The following is a 24,968-nucleotide window of genomic DNA, read 5'->3' as shown; positions in this document are numbered from 1 at the left end:
ATGCATGTCTTGTCATCTTACCTGCTAAGTGGAAGTTGCTAAAGAATGGACAGAAGACTGTAATCACCCTCCTAGTACTTGACCCTCTCTTCCACTGTGCCCTTCAGTGCTGGATTTTGCATATGTTTATCATTAACACATATTCATTAACTTTAAATATATTTGAACATTTAATCTTACTTCTTATAGCCTCCTTCCTTTCAAGATTAACTAGATTTTTGTTCTTTTTCTTGCTTCACTCGTTGAAACCAGCATAGATTTAGTTATCTCAGTCACATTACTGCTAACGATCACCCCAACCATCTGTCTACAGGTTTCACACTCTTCCTGCTGATGTTGGGCCTTTTCTCATCTTGCAATGCTTTTGTTTATCTCCTGAGGACTTATTTTTGCTTTGGATCTTTTAGTTCCTTCCTTCCTCATCTATTCTTCCTCTATTTCTTTACTTTCAAAATTATTTCTGTTTTAAAAATAAGTATGTCCTTTACCTAAAAATCATGAAAGATATTTTGAAAACTTGAAATAAAAGTAATCACCTCAAGATCTCAAATTATTGATTGGGCAAGGTGAATTATTGCTTAAAGGTTTTTGTATCTATCATAGACAGATTGATCAATAGGCTTCCCAAGTGGCTCTAGCACCTGCCTAGCAATGCAGGTAGACGTAAGAGATGGAAGTTCGATCCATGGTCAGGAATTTTCCCTGGAGAAGGGCATGGCAGCCCACTCCAGTATTCTTCCCTGGAGAATCCCAAGGACAGAGGAACCTAGCAGGCTGCAGTTAGTGGGGTGGCAAAGAGTGGGACACAACTGAAGCGACTTGCATGCATATATATATATATATATATATATACACACACACACACATACACACAGATGTATATATATGCATATATTTATATATAAAGTTTGTCTTAGGTCAGTTCAGTTCAGTTGCTCAGTCGCATCCAACTCTTTGTGACCCCATGAATCACAGCACACCAGGCCTCCCTGTCCATCACCAACTCTCAGAGTTCACTCAGACTCACATCCATCGAGTCAGTGATGCCATCCAGCCATCCCATCCTCGGTCGTCCCCTTCTCTTCCTGTCTGCAATCCCTCCCAGCATCAGAGTCTTTTTCAATGAGTCAAATCTTTGCATGAGGTGGCCAAAGTACTGGAGTTTCAGCTTTAGCATCACTCCTTCCGAAGAAATCCCAGGGCTGATCTCCTTCAGAATGGACTGGTTGGATCTCCTTGCAGTCCAAGGGACTCTCAAGTCTTCTCCAACACCACAGTTCAAAAGCATCAATTCTTCGGTGCTCAGCCTTCTTCACAGTCCAACTCTCACATCCGTACATGACCACAAGAAAAACCATAGCCTTGACTAGATGGACCTTAGTCGGCAAAGTAATGTCTCTGCTTTTGAATATGCCATCTAGGTTGGTCATAACTTTTCTTCCAAGAAGTAAGCGTCTTTTAATTTCATGGCTGCAATCACCATCTGCAGTGATTTTGGAGCCCCCCAAAATAAAGTCTGACACTGTTTCCACTGTTTCCCCATCTATTTCCCATGAAGTGATGGGACTGATCTTCGTTTTCTGAATGTTGAGCTTTAAGCCAACTTTTTCACTCTCCTCTTTCACTTTCATCAAGAGGCTCTTTAGTTCCTCTTCGCTTTCTGCTATTAGGGTGGTGTCATCTGCATATCTGAGGTTATTGATATTTCTCTCAGCAATCTTGATTCCAGCTTGTGCTTCTTCCAGTCCAGCGTTTCTCATGATGTACTCTGCATAGAAGTTAAATAAGCAGGGTGACAATATACAGCCTTGATGTACTCCTTTTCCTATTCATAGGTCAGGAGCCATGTGAATAAATGTAAGACCTATTCCAACAGTTATACCCTATGGAAATGTCTGCTTCCAAGTTAGCATCAGCATTTATGGGTTGGTTAGTGAGAACTAGGGATATAGACAAGCAAATTAACAAATAATGGATGAACAAAATATTTATACCTTGAAATTCATCTGGGATGTTTGCACATTTATCTCTGTAAATCATGAAGCTTTGAGACCTTTGCCCTCTGTTTCAGAGTTGGGCTCCACCACCTCATATATTCTTAAGTTCAAAAGAACTCATCTGGAATGGTGCTGATTTTAGTTATGAAATAGATAAACTCAATACATTACAGTTTTTTGATCAGAGAATAAAGTCATACTGAACGTCTAGAGCACTTACTGTGTGCTAGGTACTGTTCTAAGTATAATGTGTATAGTAATTTATTTAAACTTCATTACCACACCAAAAGATGTATATGTGTGTGTGTGTTAGCTGCTCAGTCTTGTCCAACTCTTTGGGACCCCATGGACTGTAGCCTTCCAGGCTCCTCTGTACATGGAATTCTCCAGGCAAGGATATTGGAGTGGGTTGCCTTTTCCTTCTCTAGGGGATCTTCCCAACCCAGGGATCAAACCCAGATCTCCTGCATTGCATGTGGATTCTTTACTGTGAAGGAGGTTAGCTTTCTTGAGGTTACACGACTAGTTATTCTATTTGAATCCATCTAATTTGGCTCCAGATGCTAGTATCTTAAATGTTACCTACTACTCCTTCAGAGTAAGTAGTAGTGGAGGTCCCAGAGAGTCAGTTAAAGTTTTGTTGTCCTGTCCAAAGAGCATTTCTGATGCTCTCCAAAGAACAGACAGATTAGCAAATATTTACCATGAAGTGCTGTGTGTACTATATGTACTTTATATGACATTGTAATGATTAGCATGTCCAATTAGTGCGTTCTTTTCCTTTATGTACCACTTGCAGTTATTTAGCGTAGGATTTGGCCTTAATTTTTTTAAAAAAATAAAAGAGTCTTACCAAAGTCCCAAACTGTGTGTGTTTACTGATTACCAACTTTTTTTGTTAGAATTAGAGGTGAATCTTCTCTCAGTTCCACTGAGATAAATGTATCATGACTTTCTCTACTCCACTATGATTAGTCTAACTATAGGCAGTTTTACAATGTTTTTGGCTTTTATATCATCATATCCAAACACATTTTGAGATGTGCAATGTAACAGGAGTGGTATGGCACCTAATTCGTAATGAGTATACCGTATGGAATAGGATATTGATTAGCGGCAGACTACAAAGGGATAGCTACCTGAATTCAAGTTCGAGCTCTCTTTTGGGTATATGGCCTTAAACAGTGTGTATACACATTTTCTGTGCCTTGTTTTCCCATTGATAAAATATGACAACACTAGTTTTAAATACGTCTTAGTTGTTATGTGTCCTTAGCCACCCAGTTGTGTCCGACTCTTTGTGACCGCATGGACTGTAGCCCACCAGGCTCCTCTGTCCACGGGGATTTTTCAGGCAAGAATACTGGAGTGGGTTACCATGCCCTCCTCCAGGAGATCTTCCCAACCTAGGGACTGAACCAAGGTTTCCCACATTGCAGGGAGAGTCTTTACTGTTTGAACCACCAGAGAAGCCCAAGAATACTGGAGTGGGTAGCCTATCCCTTCTCCAGGGCATCTTCCCAACCCAGGAATTAATTAAATTAACATGTATAAAACTAATGCTGTCTTTTATAGAATTAAAGTGACTTATAAATGATAACTTGTATTATTAATAATCAACCATTTTCTTGAGTTAGAACAACTAAGCTCTCACTGAAATTTATGTAGAGACATGTATAAGCTAATAATTACTACAAAAAAGTCACTGTGCTATAGAATATATAACACAGAAACTTGAATGAGGTCAGGGAGGCAAATGAGAGTTCAAAGGTGTGACATTCAAAAGAAGAATGGTGGATGGGTGGATGACAATATATCCAAGTGGAGGGAATGGAATTAGCAAAGATCCTAGGCACAAAGAAGCGTGGCCTCTTCAGAGAATGAATAGAAGCCCAGTGTGGGTTGAATTTAAGAGAGAAGCAGAAATAGTAAAAAATGGATCCTGAGAGTTAATCTGGATTCTGCAGGGTCATGTAGATTATGTTATAAATATGGCCTTTCTTCTCATGGCACGGTATGTCCATGAAGCAGGTAGGTAACTCAATTCACCATGGACATTCAGTCCTACGGTTTCTTTTACTATTCCCCAGGTGCGTTTGGCCAAATGACTCCTGTATTCTTGTCTGGAGAATTCCATGGACAGAGGAGCCTGGCGGGCTACAGTCCATGGAGTCGAAGAGTTGGTCATGACTGAGCGACTAACACTAACTAATGATTATCTGACTATTATCGTAGGATGATATCAGAACATACAAAGAAACAACAGGGATACAAGTGCACAGAGGGGATGCATGTGAGGACACGGTGAGAAGACATCCACTGGCAAACCAAGGAGAGAGGCCTCAAGAGGAGCCAGACCTGTCCACACTTGATCTTGGACTTCTAGGCTCCAGAAGCATGAGAAAGCAAATCTCTGTTAAATCACCCAGTCTGTGACATTTTGATATGGCAACCCTAGCCAACCAATACTTTCCCCTCTCCTTTCTTGTTCTTTTGAAATTAAATCTACAGTCTTACCACTGGGGAATATCGTGACAAAGCATTTGATATCGGGAGTTGATGAGTTGTTATTTAAAGGATCCTCTAACGTGCCATTCCCTGGAAGTTGTTGATTGCAGTTAAATTCAGTTAGGGGAACATTGAATGTGGGATCATGTTTGTGGCCTTCACTCTAGCAAAGCTCTCCTAAGGAAGCTGCGAGACTTAAGCCCTGACTAAGGGCTTCCTTGGTGGCTCGGATGGTAAAGAATCTTCCTGCAATGTAGGAGACCCGGGTTTGATCCCTGGGTTGGGAAGATCCCCTGGAGAAGGGAATGGCTACCCACTCCAGTATTCTTGCCTGGAGAATTCCATGCGCAGAGGAGCCTGATGGACTATAGTCCATGGGGCTGCAAGAAGTCATACTCAACTGGGAGACTAACACAGTAAGAGTTGTACCATCCAGAGCCCTGCAGCAGGGCCCTGGGATGGTTCTAATAATTGCTAACATGACTCTTTCAATAATTAATGATTCAGTTGTTTTAAATGTCTTAATACATAAAAGCTCACACGTGGTGTCGGATCTCCAAATTATATCATAAATAGATGTTTTGCAGTAACTTACATGGAATTAATTCCATCCTAGAGTTCTTATAGAAATTAGAAGTCATTTAAAGACTGAGCCTTGATGGTTATGTCACTAGACTCCCTCTGTGGAACAATTTCCTTGTAAATTTTTGTGATTCATTTACATTCTGTACACATGCAGTCTCTTGATGGCTTTGATGGTCTTAATTGCACTTCTCATAGGCAATCCCAATGGTAGGTTCCTTTCAACTAACAACTAGTAGTGATGTGCCATCAGGCACAAAAAAAAAAACAAATAAACAGAAAAAAAAAACTGGTTGATTTAATTATTAATGGTAAATGTCTTTCTAGCTTCTTCCAAGAAAATGAATGTATATCACTTGATTAATAAACTTTTTCAGTAATGAAATATAATTTTACTTGGTCAAGTTTTTCTCCTAAATTTTTAGTTCTTATTTATGGATTCTTAATCTCAGGTGCCCGGGATTGACTTTATCACACTCTTCAGTTTCTAGAGTTCTACTACTGATCTCCCAAAGAACTTGTGCCTTTTAAGTGTTTTTGTTTTAATTATTCTCCACATTTGTCACTCGTGTCCCTCTTCAATTTTTGGAAATGTTCCAAAGTAATTTTTTAAAAAAATCCATTTCCCAGATTTATTGAGATGTAATTGACATATCATTGTATCAGTTTAATATATACAATGTAGACATTTTATATATGTATATATTGCAAAATGATTACCACAATAAAGTAGTTAACACATCCATCACCTCACATAATTACAATTTCTTGTGTGTATGATCAGGGTTTAATTTATTCTCTTGGCAACTCTCGAACATGCATTACAGTATTATTAACTATAGTTGCCATGTTGTACATTATAGCCCCAGACCGTACTCATTTAATAACTGGAAGTTTGTATCTTTTAACAGTCTTCACCGATTCTCTTCCACCCTCCCATCCTTGGAAACTACCAGTTTATTCTGATTTTTTTGTTGTTGTTATTCTCCTAACTCACATATACTTCTTTTGCTTTTGTATAGTTGCTATGTCCTTTGGACTTCCCAGGTGGTACTAGTGGTAAAGAACCTACCTGTCAATGCAGGAGATGGGGGAGAGGTAGGTTCAGTCCCCGGTTATGAAGATCCCCTGGAGGAGGGCACAGCAACCCACTCCAGTATTCTAGCCTGGAGAATCCCATGGACAGAGGAGCCTGGCAAGCTATAGTCCACAGGGTTGCAAAGAGTTGGACACGACTGAAGTGGCTTAGCATGCATGCACGCACTATGCGCTGTATTTTTTCAAAAAAGTCCTAAGTTTCTTAGGACAGTTTCCTTTTTTAAAAATGGATAAAAGTATTTCTAAGCCCTCATTTGAAAACAAACAGAACAATCCTTAATTAGTCTTACTTCCAATTAATCAAGTAATGCTACATATATATGAATGGTATGTAATTTAACGTCAGTAGCACAGAAATGCACTCTGTATGGAACACAAGGTCTGCAGAGCCCACTGGAGAATTCATTATGAAAGGGAAACATTTATGATTAAGAGTGAAAATATGATTGAAAAAGACAAAGGATAGCACAGGCCAATCAAAAGAACTAAAATGTCCTCCCTTTTTTAGCAGCTGAACGAATTTGGCCATGCCTATGGATCTTATATGCATGCCTATGGTACGTCTATGCAGAGTACATCATGAGAAACGCTGGACTGGAAGAAACACAAGCTGGAATCAAGATGTCCGGGAGAAATATCAATCACCTCAGATATGCAGATGACACCACCCTTATGGCAGAAAGTGAAGAGGAACTCAAAAGCCTTCTGATGAAAGTTGAAGAGGAGAGTGAAATAGTTGGCTTAAAGCTCAACATTCAGAAAACGAAGATCATGGCATCTGGTCCCATCACTTCATGGGAAATAGATGGGGAAACAGTGGAAACAGTGTCAGACTTTATTTTTTGGGCTCCAAAATCACTGCAGATGGTGACTGCAGCCATGAAATTAAAAGATGCTTACTCCTTGGAAGAAAAGTTATGACCAACCTAGACAGCATATTCAAAAGCAGAGACATTACTTTGCCGGCTAAGGTCCGTCTAGTCAAGGCTATGGTTTTTCCAGTGGTCATGTATGGATGTGAGAGTTGGACTGTGAAGAAGGCTGAGCACCGAAGAATTGATGCTTTTGAACTGTGGTGTTGGAGAAGACTTGAGAGTCCCTTGGACTGCAAGGAGATCCAACCAGTCCATTCTGAAGGAGATCAGCCCTGGGATTTCTTTGGAAGGAATGATGCTAAAGCTGAAACTCCAGTACTTTGGCCACCTCATGCAAAGATTTGACTCATTGGAAAAGACTCTGATGCTCGGAGGGATTGGGGGGCAGGAGGAGAAGAGGACGACAGAGGATGAGATGGCTGGATGGCATTACTGACTCGATGGACGTGAATCTGAGTGAACTCCAGGAGTTGGTGATGGACAGGGAGGCCTGGCGTGCTGTAATTCATGGGGTCGTAAAGAGTCAGACACGACTGAGTGACTGAACTGAATTGAACTGATGGTTCTAGTGCAGAGTAGACAAGGTAAGCATTAACTAATATTCAGCCTGTGACTTCACAGAAGATAGTAAATAGCCTCAGGGCAGCAAAGTAACCTGAGAGTAGGGATCAGTGCCTGCAGAAAAAGGGACCTTGGGCATTAGGCTAATAGAAATTAACCTTGGCTATTTCTGCTGTTCAGAAGATGCAAGGAAATGGAAAGCTAATCAGTGAAGTAATAAACTTCAGATATTTTCCATCTGCCTAGAAAAAGAAACCAATAGTCAACGATTCAAGTGAGGTGACTTGCTTCTGTTAATTAAAATTGTGCCACGTATTTTCATCAACTCTGTTCACTAATGAGATGAACATTATATTATGTATTTCCCCTGTCACTTAAAGATATTAATTTTATGGTAAGAGTATTACCCTGATTTCAAATATTCCAAGAAAAGCTGGAGAGAGAGTGATGAGAAAAGAGACCAATTCCAAGAAATCTTTCATTACAGGGGTTATCTGGAGAAATTAGTGTCCAAATGCTTGATTTTCTCATAGACAATTTGGTGATTTGTTGGGGTCCAGTGTGTTTCACTGGAGTAGGAGTCAGCAAACTTCAGTGTGTGGGTTAAACTTGGCCTGCTGCCTATTTTTGTAAATTAAGTTTTATTGGAATACAGCAACATTCATTTGTTTGCATACGATCTACAACTGCTTTTGTGATATAATTGCAGGGGCTGAGTAGTTGTGAAAGAGACCGTTTGGCTCTCAGAGCCTAAAAATATTCTGTGGCTGTTTACAATTTGACAACCTTTTCACTGGATAATGGCAAACAGGTCAAGTTTCAGAGGTGAGTATTAACCGATGTGAAGATAATTGGATGGAGATGAAATTGGAAAGAGGCTACACTGAGCATTTAGCACCATACTGGGAGGGAGTATTTAAAAACCAGAGCAAATAAAAGTAGACTGACAATTATCTTGTCAGGAGGATGAAAAGAAAAATCAAACATAGATCTTTGCATTAGATGTAATCTGAAGACAATGAGCAAAGTTGAATCCTGTAGCTTTCATGCATGGCTTAGTAGCTATTAGCTATATCTAATCTAGTCTACATAATTCAGTTATTGAAATGACAAGACCTGAATTCGTCTATAGGTATTTTGTTCCTGAGTACAAGTACATAATGTTAGGGGCTAGGAACAGAGGCATAAAGTTAATGTACAGATCAGTTCATTTGCTAGAAGAAAGCTACAGATAACCAGGATGAGCCCTTAACATTCATTCTGTTTGTATATGACATGCCACTGCTTGCTTGTATAAGACATGCTCTGTAGGTGATTATTTACAAAGGGAACAATGACACAGCCTTGTTCCAGTGAAAGGGGGCATGCTCAGTGTGGGGTGTCTGATCTATAGTCTTCTAGAAAGGTACCAATATATTTTCGCAGAAAAGGGATTTTTGTTTGTTTGCTTGCTTTTTAAAGCATTTGAAGATCTTTTTGAAGTCTCCCCAGTTTGTAATGTTTCTTTGATCAAAATCTCTAGGTCAGAACTGGAACTTGTTTCAAACACTGACTACTTTTCACTTTGAGGCCATGTTTATGTGACTCCCAGGATGGGAAGTCTGAACACAGGCCTGAGGTAAGCATGTCAGTAACATGCATTAGCTTCCCTCACGTGATTGGGACCACGAGTTTAACTAAGGATGCTGATAAGTAGTTCTACATTGATTTCAGTTTATGGTAAAACTTTTTAAAAAACCTCTTCATGAAAGTGAAATTGATAGACCCTTATTTGGACATCAGATGTAAAGTCTAAAGTTATTCACTGATATTGTTTAATAATTTACAATGGCATTTTTAAAAGGAGAATGTAGAAGGATGAAATACATATTTTGAGAATAAAGGAATCCAAGTGAATGTTACATGATTATAAGTGTTTATTCCATGTGAACTAACCTTGGAAAATGATTCCAAGATTAAAGGCAAAAACATTTCTTGAAAATGCCTCAAATCTAATTAGAAACCTCTGATTATTACTGGCAACCTGGAAGTTAAGGAAAACCTTGCTAAACCACAGGAAACTTCTTGTTGAAAAATTCACAATTATATATTATGTGATAATTTGGGGAAATTTCTAATTTGCATTTGAGCTTAAATTTAGGGCCACGTGGCAGTTCTGTATCTTGAGTGAGTTTATAGCCTGTGAATTAGAAATGTGTATCGTGCTGTTATTTGAGTGAAGGGAGCACCACTTTCACATTGTTGAAAATGTTTCAAAATACTAACACAACCGTAAATGTTTTTATAAATGTGTTACTGTAAAAGTTGAGGAGAGACAGTTAAAAAGGACTGGAGGGATAAGTGTCTCCTGTTTCTGCTTTTGAGATTGGTAATAGGTATGAAGGGGTATGAATGGGTATAATCTAGGTAGATATCATGGAGTAAGGAAGGTTTTTGTTTTTCTTTCTTTTTTTTTTTCCTCTGCCATGATTTCTGTGGTTCAATACCAATACTCACCAAGGAAGCTGTGCTTGGCCATAAGAACTGGATTCACTCAATTTAAACTAATAAAACCTACATCCCAGGGCCTCTCTAATTAGATTGATCACATCCATGGGAACAACCAGCATTATTCATGTTTAGCATCCTAGAGCAGCCCACCACCAAGGATTAAACAAACGCTGGCAACATCTGGGATATAGGAACTGGAAGCAACAGTCTCATTGAATTTCAAGAGTGCTTTATTCCATTAAGCAATTCTTAATTTTCAAACAAAAGTGGTTCTTTATCCAGAAACAATACTAGTATGTGGTTGTGGCCGAGGATCTCCTTTACTGCTCATAATATCCCATAATTTTCAGTAACAGGCAACAGTTTTAGCCATAACTAGACATCTGTGTTCATCTATGCAGTAGTAACTCTTGTGGTCCCAGGCCACGTGGAGTTCCAGGGATTAGTAAAATAAACATATCTCAGTGAATCTACTTTCTCCCCACTTTTGTTTCCTTGTGGCTTCTTATAATGCAGCTTAGAAACCAAAGTTGCCAAAAAAGTTTTTATAAAGCAAGTTGCCAGTGCTGTGGAAGGAACTTTCACCATCTCTATCAGTGACACGTTATCAAGGTCTGTTAATAACTCATTCCTGTATATATTTTTAAATAACCTACCTACACAGGAAAAGGCTGCAATAAAAGCTGTTCTGGAAAAAAAAATGCATTAAAACTTTTCAGAAGAAAAACTTTTAAATTCATAATGAAATCTGTGATGACGGCTTGCAATTTGTTTTCTTTGAATATGTATACATATCGACCTTCATGGTTTACGGTATCAGACAAGGGCTTGATTCCCAGAGAAAGCTTTGTACTTTCTCAGGCAAGATACTGAAATCCCCTCAGTCTGTTTTCCCATTTATGAATTTGGGATACTGTGAGCCTTAAATGAGAATATACATGTAACATGAACATGATGAGGAAGTTTTCAGAAGTAAGTACTGGAGGACTATAGGTGAAAATAGCCTTTCTAATTTTGAAATCCAGGGAAAATGTCTCAGAAATAGTGTTAAAAGCAGAAGCCAGGAAGATACAGTGAGAAGTCTTTTTTTTTTTTTTTTTGTCTTTTTAGGAATAGTACTAAAATGTATATAGATGACTCAGAGGGGGCAACATTGAGTGCACATTCAGGAGAAGAGAGCCAGACATTGTGCCTGGAAGAGCTAGAAGTAGAAAAAGCAAACTCAGAATTAACCAAAAGCAAGACATGTATTAGAAACTTGGTGACTCTGGGATAAAAAAACTATCAGCAGTGTTAGGAACACAAAGAGATGAATGTTTTGTGTGATTCTGTTTCCATAACAAATTGTCTTTTTAACATTGCATTGTTCTATATTTCTTTAGATTATATTTTTGAAAGTAAGCTTGCAAGTGGAGAAATACTGTCTACCTGCTCTGCCCTACTTCTCCTGTTTGTGTGAGTGACAGCGTGAATTAATTAGGGTGTTAACCACGCAAGGATTAAAACAATGATGTATCATTATATGCATGAACTCAAACTTCTCACAGAGTCTTATCATCCTTTCCCAACTCCGGCTGTGTACCCACAGGGAGCATTTCATGCTTGCGGTAGCACGTGTGAAGTGTAAATTACTGAGCTGAGCGAAAGGAAACTCAAACCTGTGCCTTCACTGTGTTTGATTTCACTCTGCTGCCCCCACGTGAGTGCCCTCCAATCCCCATCTTTTGTTACTGTGACTCCTCTTTTGTGAGATGTACAAGTGATTGCCGAACTTGGCATAAATTCAGTGAATCTAATCATTGGGCAAGATTCTCGGGCATCTCGTTTAATATTTCAGCCAAAAAAGAGGTTCCCAGTTTCTGAAGGATGCAAGAAAAGGGACTTATTTTATCCTTGCATGCCTGAGGTTTAAGACTATTTCATTCCCTTCTATTTCGATTAAATCTGACTGTTGGATGTATGATTTAATACAAAGTCCAAATATATTTCTCTGTCCTTATTCTGTTTTCTGAAGATACCCAGAAAAAGTATAATGTCCTTCCTATGCAGGCTTTAGTAATTTTAAGAAATCATCTCTTGATTCTATCTCTAAGTCTGTCCTTGTCCTAGCTATAAATATATGTGATTCCTCCTAACTTTCTTCCAACACATGTTCTCAGTGCTTGCTTTTTGAGTGAGTAAATACGGCATGATTTAGAGTTTCTGCCATCCTGTCCTTTCTTCTGGATTCCAGATAGTATTTTATTTTCATGTTTCTCTCCAAATACCACGCCCAGAGTAAAGCATTCTGCCCAGACTTTTTCTGAACACCTTTTAGAACAAAGTATCTATTTACTTGTTACAGAATTTGTATTTTATTATGACCTAAGATTTCATTAAGTTTAACTAACACATACTGTTGCTACATATTAAAATTAAACACAACAACTCATGTATCCTTCTGTTACAATCTCCTCTTTAGTCTCCTCTCTCTGACCTTATCTATGAGTAATCGGATGTTGTAGACAGTAGTTTTTTTCTAATTTAATATTTGGGAAATGGTCTGAAATTGATTAAAACATTACAGATACGTTCACTTTTGAGTGTAAAATCATTAAATGATGAATTCTATTACTGCTCTTCCCCTAAAGGCACCCTACAAAGAACAGCACCTGGAAAATATCCTATTTACTTACTGTCACTGAAAGGCCCGTGGTGTCTTTCTTCAGAGAGGATTAATGTCATGTCTGATCAAAGGGGTTAGCTATTTAAGCTAGAAATAATACCCTTGAGTTAAAGAACATTTAGTCTAATTTGTCTATCTCTTGTTAACCAGGAATTCATGGTCAGTGGGGATTAATAGTTCATCTTGTAATTTATTCTGCTTAAATTCTTACCTGGTCTAACATCACCTGCTGTGCCACACTTTAGAGACTTAGCAAAAGCTACTATATTAAGCAGGCCAGCTGTGATGTTTCCAGTGTTTAGAAGTTTAATACCTTTCTGCAACACATATCCACAGGTGTCTCGTGAATATTTATTGATTGGTGGTAAGGTGGTCACAGAGAGAAATAGATTTTTGCCAGTGTATTACAGACGTGAATTAATTTTTAAATCATGTCTTCCATCATTAGAACTGCAACCTGCCACGATTGTGCTTCTTACTTAATGACCTAGTTTTTATGCGATCCTTTTAATATTTTTCTTTTTTTTTTCCTCCATGGTGTGTGTTTGTTGCCTCACATAAATTTAAATGAGGTAAAGATAAAAGGACTATGGATGGAATGATGGAAAAACATACCCAACAGTCTAGTATTTTTGAATGGTAGATAAATTGGATTTGGAATATAGCAGACAAGGGTACATGTGCTATTTCTGATAAGGTAAAATTTTACTACTAAAAATTCTCAACTTATTTTTTCTTTAATTTAGTAGTTAAAAAACGATGCTCAACATTCCCTTTACTCTTGTCATTTAGAAAGTCTGCCATGACCAAGACAGTTGGGCCAAGGCCTCATCAGAAAGGATGTATTCAATAACAAATATATGAGTGAGTTTTCTGAGGCAGGAGCTAGACATGGTTGAGTTAATCAAAAAGTTCTGTGTAGTATCTCCATATGAGACGATCATGCTTCTCTCTACTCTTCTCTCATACACCCTGTGTCTGTCGCCTTCCAAACTGGCCATGTTTCGTGTTTCTGTAAATTCAAAAGTACTGTGTGTCAGTCTCAAGTAACAGCCTTTCGAGCCTTTCTCCCTGAGTCTGCTTCTCTTTCTTCTGCCGCAAGATCAGTATGTTCCTGTTAGCGGTGGTTTCTTCAGCTCTGGTCCCGGAATAAAGCGGATGTGGAAGGAACCTCTCACTCTGTGTTAGATATACATGCAAGAAATAATGAAATCACTGTTGTTATAAACTGTGCATAATACAGGTGCTTCATCATGTATAAACAATCAGCTGTCAGTGTTCAGAGCTGTGTACTGGAACAAAAGCACATTGCCGCACATTAAATAATTGCCAACTGTGAGTTGTGTTACCATTAGCATTACCAAATAAGTATTTGGGACCTGTATTAACAGAACAATAGTAATGGTTTATAAGATCTAACATATGCTTTAATTGAAACAGTGAGCACAAAGGATATTCTTGGAAAATTAATAAGGATAATGTGATCAAATTACTATTTAAAATAGTGAAACGACTAGAAGCATAGTCCATGGTTGCATTTTTTTAAATTTTACTTTAGTTGGAGGATAATTATCCTACAATAGCGTGATAGATGCTGCCATACATCGTCATGAATCGCCCATAGGGAAATGTTCGTCTGTCACCCTCCTCCTATACCGCCCTCCCACCTCTCTCTCCTGGATTTTTAATTTACAAGAAAACTATGTGTGGTGGGCTACATGGAGTAAGAAGATATTTCCACATCCTAACCCTGGAAACTGTGAACTATTGCTTGATAAGGCAGAAAGAGTAAACCTTATGTCAAAAAATGGGATTAATTAAAAGACCTTGAAAGAGTTTATGCTGGATTATGAGTTTGGACACTAAATACAAAAACAAAAATGTTTCCTTATATTAGAGTTTTTTTTTTTTTAACTTTTTATTTTTACTTTATTTTACTTTATAATACTGTATTGGTTTTGCCATACATTGACATGAATCCAACACGGGTGTACATGCGATCCCAAACATGAACCCCCCTCCCACCTCCCTCCCCACAACATCCCTCTGGGTCATCCCCGTGCACCAGCCCCAAGCATGCTGTATCCTGCATCAGACATAGACTGGTGATTCGATTCTTACATGATAGTATACACGTTTCAATGCCATTCTCCCAAATCATCCCACCCTCTCTCTCTCCCTCTGAGTCCAAAAGTCCACTATACACATCTGTGTCTTTTTTGCTATCTTGCATACAGGGTCATCATTGCCATCTTTCTAAATTCCATATATATGTGTTAGTATACTGTATTGGTGTTTTTCTTTCTGGCTTACTTCACTCTGTATAATTAGCTCCAGTTTCATCCATCTCATCAGAACTGATTCAAATGTATTCTTTTTAATGGCTGAGTAATACTCCATTGTGTATATGTACCACTGCTTTCTTATCCATTCATCTGCTGATGGACATCTAGGTTGTTTCCATGTCCTGGCTATTGTAAACAGTGCTGTGATGAACATTGGGGTACACGTGTCTTTTTCAATTCTGGTTTCCTCAGTGTGTATGCCCAGAAGTGGGATTGCTGGGTCATATGGCAGTTCTATTTGCAATTTTTTAAGGAATCTCCACACTGCTTTCCATAGTGGTTGTACTAGTTTGCATTCCCACCAACAGTGTAGGAGGGTTCCCTTTTCTCCACACCCTCTCCAGCATTTATTGCTTGCAGATTTTTGGATCGCAGCCATTCTGACTGGTGTGAAGTGGTACCTCATTGTGGTTTTGATTTGCATTTCTCTAATAATGGGTGATGTTGAACATCTTTTCATGTGTTTGCTAGCCATCTGTATGTCTTCTTTGGAGAAATGTCTATTTAGTTCTTTGGCCCATTTTTTGATTGGGTCATTTTTTTTCTGGAATTGAGCTGCATAAGTTTGTATATTTTTGAGATTAGTTGTTTGTCAGTTGTTTCATTTGCTCTTATTTTCTCCCATTCAGAAGGCTGTCTTTTCACCTTGCTTATAGTTTCCTTTGTTGTGCAGAAGCTTTTAATTTTAATTAGATCCCATGTGTTTATTTTTGCTTTTATTTCCAGAATTCTGGGAGGTGGATCATAGAGGATCCTGCTGTGATTTATGTTGGAGAGTGTTTTGCCTATGTTCTCCTCTAGGAGGTTTATAGTTTCTGGTCTTACATTTAGATCTTTAATCCATTTTGAGTTTATTTTTGTGTGCGGTGTTAGAAAGTGATCTAGTTTCATTCTTTTACAAGTGGTTGACCAGTTTTCCCAGCACCACTTGTTAAAGAGATTGTCTTTACTCCATTGTATATTCTTGCCTCCTTTGTCAAAGATAAGGTGTCCATATGTGCGTGGATTTATCTCTGGGCTTTCTATTTTGTTCCATTGATCTATATGTCTGTCTTTGTGCCAGTACCATACTGTCTTGATGACTGTGGCTTTGTAGTAGAGCCTGAAGTCAGGCAAGTTGATTCCTCCAGTTCCATTCTTCTTTCTCAAGATTGCTTTGGCTGTTCAAGGTTTTTTGTATTTCCATACAAATCTTGAAATTATTTGTTCTAGTTCTGTGAAAAATATCACTGGTAGCTTGATAGGGATTGCATTGAATTTGTAAATTGCTTTGGGTAGTATACTCATTTTCACTATATCGATTCTTTGGATCCATGAACATGGTATATTTCTCCATCTATTAGTGTCCTCTTTGATTTCTTTCATCAGTGTTTTATAGTTTTCTATATATAGGTCTTTAGTTTCTTTAGGTAGATATATTCCTAAGTATTTTATTATTTTCGTTGCAATGGTGAATGGAATTGTTTCCTTAATTTCTTTTTCTGCTTTCTCATTATTAGTGTATAGGAATGCAAGAGATTTCTGTGTGTTGATTTTATATCCTGCAACTTTACTATATTCATTGATTAGCTCTAGTAATTTTCTGGTGGGATCTTTAGGGTTTTCTATGTAGAGGATCATGTTATCTGCAAACAGTGAGAGTTTTACTTCTTCTTTTCCAATTTGGATTCCTTTTATTTCTTTTTCTGCTCTGATTGCTGTGGCCAAAACTTCCAGAACTATGTTGAATAGTAGTGGTGAAAGTGGGCACCCTTGTCTTTTCCTGACTTTAGGGGAAATGTTTTCAATTTTTCACCATTGAGGATAATAGATACACAATAAATAAGATTCAGTGTAGTTCAGTCACTCAGTCATGTCTAACTCTTTGGGACCCCATGGACTGCACACCAGGCCTCTCTGTCCATCACTAACTCCTGAAGTTTACTCAGACTCATGTCCATTGAGTCAGTGATGCCATCCAACCATCTCATCCTCTGTTGTCCCTTTCTCCTCTTACCTTCAATCTCTACCAGCATCAGGGTCTCTTCCAGTGAGTCAGTTCTTTGCATCAGGTGGCCAAAGTATTGGAGTTTCAGCTTCAGCATCAGTCCTTCCAATGAAAATTCAGGACTGATTTCCTTTAGGATGGACTGGTTGGATCTCCTTGCTGTCCAAGGGACTCTGAAGAGTCTTTTCCAACACCACAGTTCAAAATGCAGAGATAAATGTGAAGATAAGGCAGACAGAGGCAGCCACAAGCCAAGGAATGCCTCATCACCAGAAGCTGGAGGAGTGAAAAAGCAGAATCCCTGTGGAACCTCTGAAGGGAGCATGACCCTGCTGACAACCTGGTTTTGGACTTCTGGTCTCCTGGCCTGAAAGACAATAAATTTCCATTGTTTTAAGATATGGAGTTTATGGTAACTTGTGACAGCAGCTCTATGAAACTAATATATGTAATAGATCAATAATCACTAAACCAGAAATTCCAGAAAACTAAACTTTATGTACACTCAAGAATACATGTCTGGAGAATGTAGTTCTAGTAAATCCACAGTGCAACTTGTGTTTGAATATCTATTTAGCAGTTGTTCTAATGGATGTAAATACTATCAATATGAAGATGTTTGGGGGGGAGGGAATATATGGAATAGGTAGCACACACTTAAAGATGCTTAGTGGTACCTTCTGACTAGTAGCTTGTGGGTAAATATCACAAGTTCACGTCTGCAGTGACTTAGCACAGTTTCTTAGTGTATCTCTTATTTCTTCATTTCATATTTTCCCAGTGTTTTCATGAAAGTATAGTTGGTTTACAATGTTGTTAGATTCAGATGTACAGCAATGTGATTCAGTTATACATATACATATATATTATTTTTCAGATTATTTTCCTTTATAGGTTATTACAATATATTAAGACTATTTCCCTGTGCTGTATAGTAGGTCCTTCTTGGTTATCTATTTTATAATATATATATAGCATGTATATATATGTGTGTGTGTATATATATATGTATATATATATATATGTTAACCCCAAACTCCTAATTTATTTTCTGTCTTCTTTCCCCTTTGAAAACCATGAATTTGTTTACTATGTCTGTTAGTATATTTCTGTTTTATAAATAAGTTGATTTGTATCATTTAAGATTACACATATAAAGCAATGCATGATATTTGTCTTTCATTGTCTGGCTTACTTCACTTGGTATGATAGTCTGTAAGGCCATCCATGTTGCTGCAAATGTCATATTTCATTCTTTTCTATGGTTGATTAATATTTCACTGTGTGTGTGTATGGGTGTGTAAAACAACTCCTTTACCTGTTGATGGACATTTAATTTGCTTGCATATCCTGGCTGTTCCAATTAGTGCTGCAACAAATATTTGAGTGCCTGTATCTTTCCAGTTTATAGTTTTCTTCAGATATATGCCAGGAGTGGGATCTCTGGAATCAAGTGGTAACTCTATTTTTAGTTTTTTAAGGAACCTCCATACTGTTCTCCATAGTGGCTACACCAATTTACATGCCCAGCAATGGTGTGGAAGAGTTCCTTTTTCTCCACACCCTCTCTAGCATTAATTGTTTGTAAACTTTTTAATGATGGCCTTTCTGATCTGTGTGAGGTGATACTTCATTATAGTTTTGATTTGCATTTCTTTAATAATTAGAAATGTTGAACATTTTCTCCTATGTCCGTTGGCACTTGTATGTCTTCTTTGGAGAAATGTCTCTATAGACCTTTGGCCCATTTTTTATTTTTATTTTTATATATTTATCTGTATGAGCTATTTACATATTTTGGAAATCAATCATTTGTTGGTAACACTGTTTGCAAATATTTTCTATATATTATAGATTACCTTTTCATTTTGTTTATGGTTTCCTTGCTGTGCAAAAACTTTTAAGTTTAATTATGTCTCATTTATTTACTTTTGGTTTTATTTTCATTGCTCTAGGAGACAGATCCAAAAACATATTGCTTCAATTTAATGTCAGAGTGTTCTGCCCAGGTTTTCCTTTAGAAGTTTTGTGATATCTGGTCTTACGTTTAGATGTTTAATCCATTTTGAGTTTATTTTTTTTTTATCTGTTGTTAGAGAAGGTTCTAACTTCATTCTTTCACATGGCACTGTCCAGTTTCCCAGCACAACTTATTAAAGATTGATTTTTCTTCATTGTGTATTCTTGCCTTCTTTGTTACAGATTAGGTGGCCATAGGTGTGTGGTTAATCTCTGGGTTTTCTGTCTTATTCTGTTGATCTATATGCCTGCTTTTGTGCCAGTGTGATATTTTTGATGACTATAGTTTTGCAAGATAGTCTTAAGGTGGGAAGCCTGATTCCTCCACCTTCATTTTTCTTTCTCAAGATTGCTTTAGCTATTCAGGATCTTCTATGTTTCCTGCAACTTTTTTTTTTTTTTTTTGTCTAGTTCTATGAAAAAGACCATTGGTAATTTGGCAGGGATTGCATTGAATCTGAGATTGCCTTGGGTAATACAGTTGTTTAGACAAATGGATTCTTCCAACCCAAGAATGTGATATATTTCCATTATTTTGTGTCATTTTCAATTTATTCCATCAGTGTCCTACAGCTTTTGGAGTGCAGGTCTTTTGCCACCTTAGGTGTGTTTATTTTTAGGTTCACGTATGTGTGTTTCTGTTCAGTTGCTCAGTCACATCCGAATCTTTGTGGTCCCATGAACTGTAGCCTGCCAAGCTCCACTGTCCATGGAATTTTCCAGGCAAGAATCCTGGAGTGATTGCCATTTCCTGCTCCAGGAGTTCTTCCCAACTCAGGGATTGAATCTGCATCTCCGCATTGGCTGGAGGATTCTTTATCACTAGTGCCACCTGAGAAGCTCTGTTCTGTGCTGTGCTTAGTCACTCAGTCATGTCCAATTCTTTGTGACCGCATGGACTGTAGCCCGCCAGGCTTCTCTGTCCATGGGGATTCTCCAGGCAAGAATATTGGAGTGGGTTGCCATGCCCTCCTCCCTGGGAAGTCCTAGTTTCACATACTTAAAAAAATTTGCTAAAAATTTTATGAGAAATATAACCAGCAGCCCTCTCACTCTCAAAAAAGGATGACCAATAACCTCCCACCAAACACCAGAGTTCTGTAATACACAGTGTAAATCCCTAGAAACTGCATTTACTTGTTATTGAGATACAGTCTTAAAAACATCTAAAATCATAAAGTGCTATCAACTTTGCTGTTTCAAATCATATTGGTGAGAAAGGAACCATCTCATTTTTGTCTGGAAGATCCTAGCTATTTGGGTCACTTTGATATGGAGAAGCAGCTCTGATTTTCAGTCAGCTTCAAAGTCTAAGACAAAAGGCTTTTGGACACAAAATTCCACTTTTCCATAACTAGTAGTTTCCAAAGAAATGGGACACTGAGTCCTGCTTCTCAGCCTAAGCCTAAATCTTTATATATAAAAGGGCTGCTTTGTTTTGTTTCAAACAAAACACTGCACCATTTAAATTCTACTGGAACTGTCCCATTTTCAACACCCTGTTATGTCCTTAGGTCCTCTTTTTATCTGGTGGAATATTTTATGCTTTCTTTGGGGGTATCTTCTGTTTTGTTCAGCAAGTTAGCAATCTTAACTTTTTTCATCTTTCAATTGGTTCTTGTTGGTCTTTGGCTGTTGGGATTTAGAAACAGTTTGGGACATGCTAGAAAATAAAGCATATGAGTTATGGAGAAGATATGATTACTTTAGAACAGAGTAGTCTGAGAATCATGGGAAGGGAGTTTGAGCTGGCTACTAATGAGTATATTGGATTTATGTAGGCAAACACTGTAGAAGCAGCATTTGAGTCAGATCATCAGTGTGAATAAAGACGAAATGGTGGGACATTTAGTTCTTTCACAAGTTCTACATACTCTACCTTCAAATTTCACTGCTCTCATCACATATTCAGATTCCACACTGACCCCAGCCCTGTTTGGATTAATGTGGTAAATTTCTGACTTGGTTACCTACTTATCCTTGTTCCTATCTATTAAGCATAAACCAGTCAGCAACTAGAATTACTGTTCAAAATGTAAAATGTCTTATTCCTTTCCTTTGAAAGGTTTGCCTTGACTTTTGCTATGCTTAAAATCCAAAGTCCTTCCCTGTGTGTGTGTGTGTGTGTGTGTGTGTGTGTGTGTGTGTGTGTGTACTGTGGTCTACCCAATTTTTAAGAACTCTTTCCCTGCTCTCTCTGATCTAGCCATGCAGACGCTCTGTTTCTCCATCAGCCTGAGAGACTCTGTATTGTTTTCTCTGCCTGTAGGAGGCAGGAGGGAAGGAAAAGTATGAGGGTAGAATTTGAAGTAAAGAAGGGATCATATGACCACATTTATGACTATCATTATACACATTAAAACATTTTCCCTGCTGGCTCAGATGGTAAAGAAGCTGCCTGCAATACGGGAGACCTGGGTTCAATCCCTGGGTTGGGAAGATCTCCTGGAGAAGGAAATGGCAACCCACTACAGTATTCTTGCCTGGAGAATCCTGTGTACAGAGGAGCCTGGTGGGTTACAGTCTAAGGGGTTGCAGAGAGTCAGACACTGCTGAGTGAATAACACTTTCACTTTCATGATACACACATATCAAGAAAGACAAGTTTACACATTTGATTGTAACATTTTTTTTTTCACATGTGGACATCAAAAATATCCAACAAATTCATGAAAGATGTTTCTTTCATGTTTAAGAAAAAAGAATTGTTAAAACAGCAACCTCTCGGGTCAAGTCCCTTCGACTCTTGATAGCAAAATGATGCTGTTTTATGACCTGAGTTCCCATTACTTTTCTCCTTTCCCACTTGCCTTTAAATTACCTCTGTAGAGCAAAATCATTATCATCATTATCTGAAGTTAAAGTCTTTCTACAGCAATGTGAATATTGTATAATAATAGGATTGAGATAAATACGCAATTATTTGTGCACAAATGTGTTCCTTCTACAAATGATGGATTAGATTTTTACTGCCAAATTCATTGAAAACCCATAAATTTGCATATATTTTTACGATGTGACCTAATTAAGAAGTGAGTTGAATGTTATTAAAATCTATGTTCCAGGAGCTTATTCTATTAAAATACTCCTAGCAGGCTGCCTTTCATGTCTCACTGAAGGGTTTGTTTCTACAAGCAGATATATTGCAAGTTTTGACTCTCAACTCTGTCTGTCAATTGTCTTCCTTTACTTATTAGTAGCATGTCTTACTATCATAGGTAATGGTATTCCACCTCGACTACCACACCAGCCATTTGCATAATTACTATATATTTGATGAATGGTCCTTTATAGAACTTTATGGTGCTTTATGGACTGAATATTTGTGTTTCTAAAATTTAAATACTGAAGTGCTAACCCATAATGTGGTGGCATTTGTAGGTAGGATATTTGGTGCTATAAACAGGTTGAGATGAAGTCTTGAGGGCAGGTCTCCCATGATGATATTAGTGTCCTTACAAGAACATGAAGAGACACCAGAGTCTCTCACCACCTTGTAAAGATATAGCGTGAAACTGACTTTCTGTAAGCCAGGAAGAGCCCTCAGTGGGAAAATAAATCAGCTGAAGTCTTGATCTTGGCTTTCCTAGCCTGCCAGAACTATGATAAATTCCTATTGTTCAAGCCACCCAGTCTATGATATTTTGTTACAGTAGCCTGAACTATGTCAGAGGATCATGGGTCAGTGGATGTGACTAGGTGTATAGTATAAAAGTGCAAACACTCATCTTGGGTTTTAAAAATAATTTATTTATGAATTTACTTTTGGTTGTGCTCAGTCTTTGTTGCTGTGCAGGCCTTTCTCTAGTTGTGGAGGGTGGGGTCTACTCTCCAGTGACCTTGTGCAGGCTTCTCATTGAAGTGGCTTCTCTCGCTCCAGAACATGCTCTAAGGAACTTGGGCTTCGGTAGTTGCAGTCCCAATGGCTCAATGGCTGCGGTCCCTGGGCCCCAGAGCGCAGGCTCAGTAACTGCATGTCCCTGGGCTACAGAGCACAGGCTCAGTAGCTGAGGTCCCTGGGCTCCAGAGCACAGGCTCAGTAGCTGCGGTACATGAGCTCTGTTGCTCTGCAGCACATGGGATCCTCCAACGCCAGGGTTGGAACCCACGTCTCCTGCACCAGCAGGTGGACTCTACCACTGAGCCACCAGGGAAGCCCTCTTGATTTCTTTTTTTTTTTTTTTTTTACAAGTATTCATTGTAGAACTTTACAGATTCCCATTCTAATGGACACTATTTTCATACAGTTAGATTTACTATCATCAGGCTTATCAATATTTTTACTATTTGTAATTGCATTTCTAAATTTCTGGGGTTTATTCTAAAAGGATGCTTGTTCATTTCTGTGTTTTATTATTCTAATCATTGAGGTCATAAATGAGTCTTTTAAAATTAAGCGAACTATAACCCTGCACCTTCATGTTTGCTTTTATTTGGATATGAAGAATGAAAGATCCTTATCTTACCATCATAATGGTAAAAATTTGCCAAAAAAAAAAAAAAAAAGAAAAAGAAACACCCAAAAAACCACTGGCTATAATGGAACACCTAATTATCTCCCTTCCCACACAGTGCTAGTAAATACTCTTGGATTTTTAAACTACATGTTATGGTATAGGAAGTTGATTTCATTGTTTTCAAAAATTGTATACAGTTTGGATACAGTAAACAAACTTTTGTAGTTACATTGCCATTATATTTATCATTATAAATACAGATTAAAGAAGAACAAGCAACAGGAATAACACTAATGCTATTTTTAGGATAATGATATTTTCCCATATATAATCAACTCACATATACTCTACCCTGAGATTTGTCTAAAATAATTGGCAGTTGAACTATCATGTACAGCACTAAAAGAAAATGAAGTCATACTTATTCTCAGAATTTACTCAGAGTGCAGTTCTAGCACAAAACACGGTCATGACCAGCATGGAAAGACGCACAAATGCAAGCCCATTTAAAATTTGTGCTTAGACGAGTCACAGATCTTGACCTTGAATTCCTTCTGTTTTCTGAAATAATGATTTCTCTGTAAGTACTTTCATCCTTTACCATGTATAACTGGACACTGTGACCAAATGAGAACATGGAATTTGCTTTAAATATGCTCTTCAATTAAAGAAAAAAAGATTCTTTGGTAGTGGTTTCTAAGATCTGTGAAGGAGTTCAAGGATTTTCCAATCATAGGTCTGTGTGCTAACAAAAACAAAAAAGCTTGCATTCAATTAAAATTCATTTTGTGGCATATAATTCCATGGATTTTGACAGATTCATAGATTTGTATATTCACCAGTTAAAGACAGAAAACCTTGGAATCCAAAGAACTGTCCTTCTGCCCTTTTGTGATCAACCCACTCCCACATGGCCAATTCCTGGCCATCACCAGTCTGTCCTCTCTTCCTAAAGTTTTGTCTCCTGGAATGTCATATAAATAAAATCCTATACAATTTTCAGTCTTTCATTTAACAAAATGCATTTGGGATTCATACATATCATGTAGACCAATGATCTGTTCCTTTATTTCCTGAATAGCAGTCCATAGTATGACTGATTCCTGTCTACCTGTTCAGTTGAAGGACATCAGAGATTCCTTGAGGTTCATTATTTGTGCTGTAAATGTCTATGGATTTTATCAGACACGTAGGAACACAAATTTTTGAATACTGGATCAACCTTGTGAATAAATCTCACTCAATTGTGACGTATTATCCTTTTTAGATATTGTTGGATTTGATATGATAACACTTTGAGGAATTTTTGCACTGATGTGCCTGGGGGAGATGTTGTTGAAAGAAATCTACAGTCTTAATACTTCTAGTTAGCTCCCTGCTAGAG

The sequence above is a fragment of the Capra hircus genome, chromosome 10, assembly GCF_001704415.2.
Source record: "Capra hircus breed San Clemente chromosome 10, ASM170441v1, whole genome shotgun sequence".
Lineage (NCBI taxonomy): Eukaryota > Metazoa > Chordata > Mammalia > Artiodactyla > Bovidae > Capra > Capra hircus.
This window is presented reverse-complemented; position numbering follows the sequence as displayed.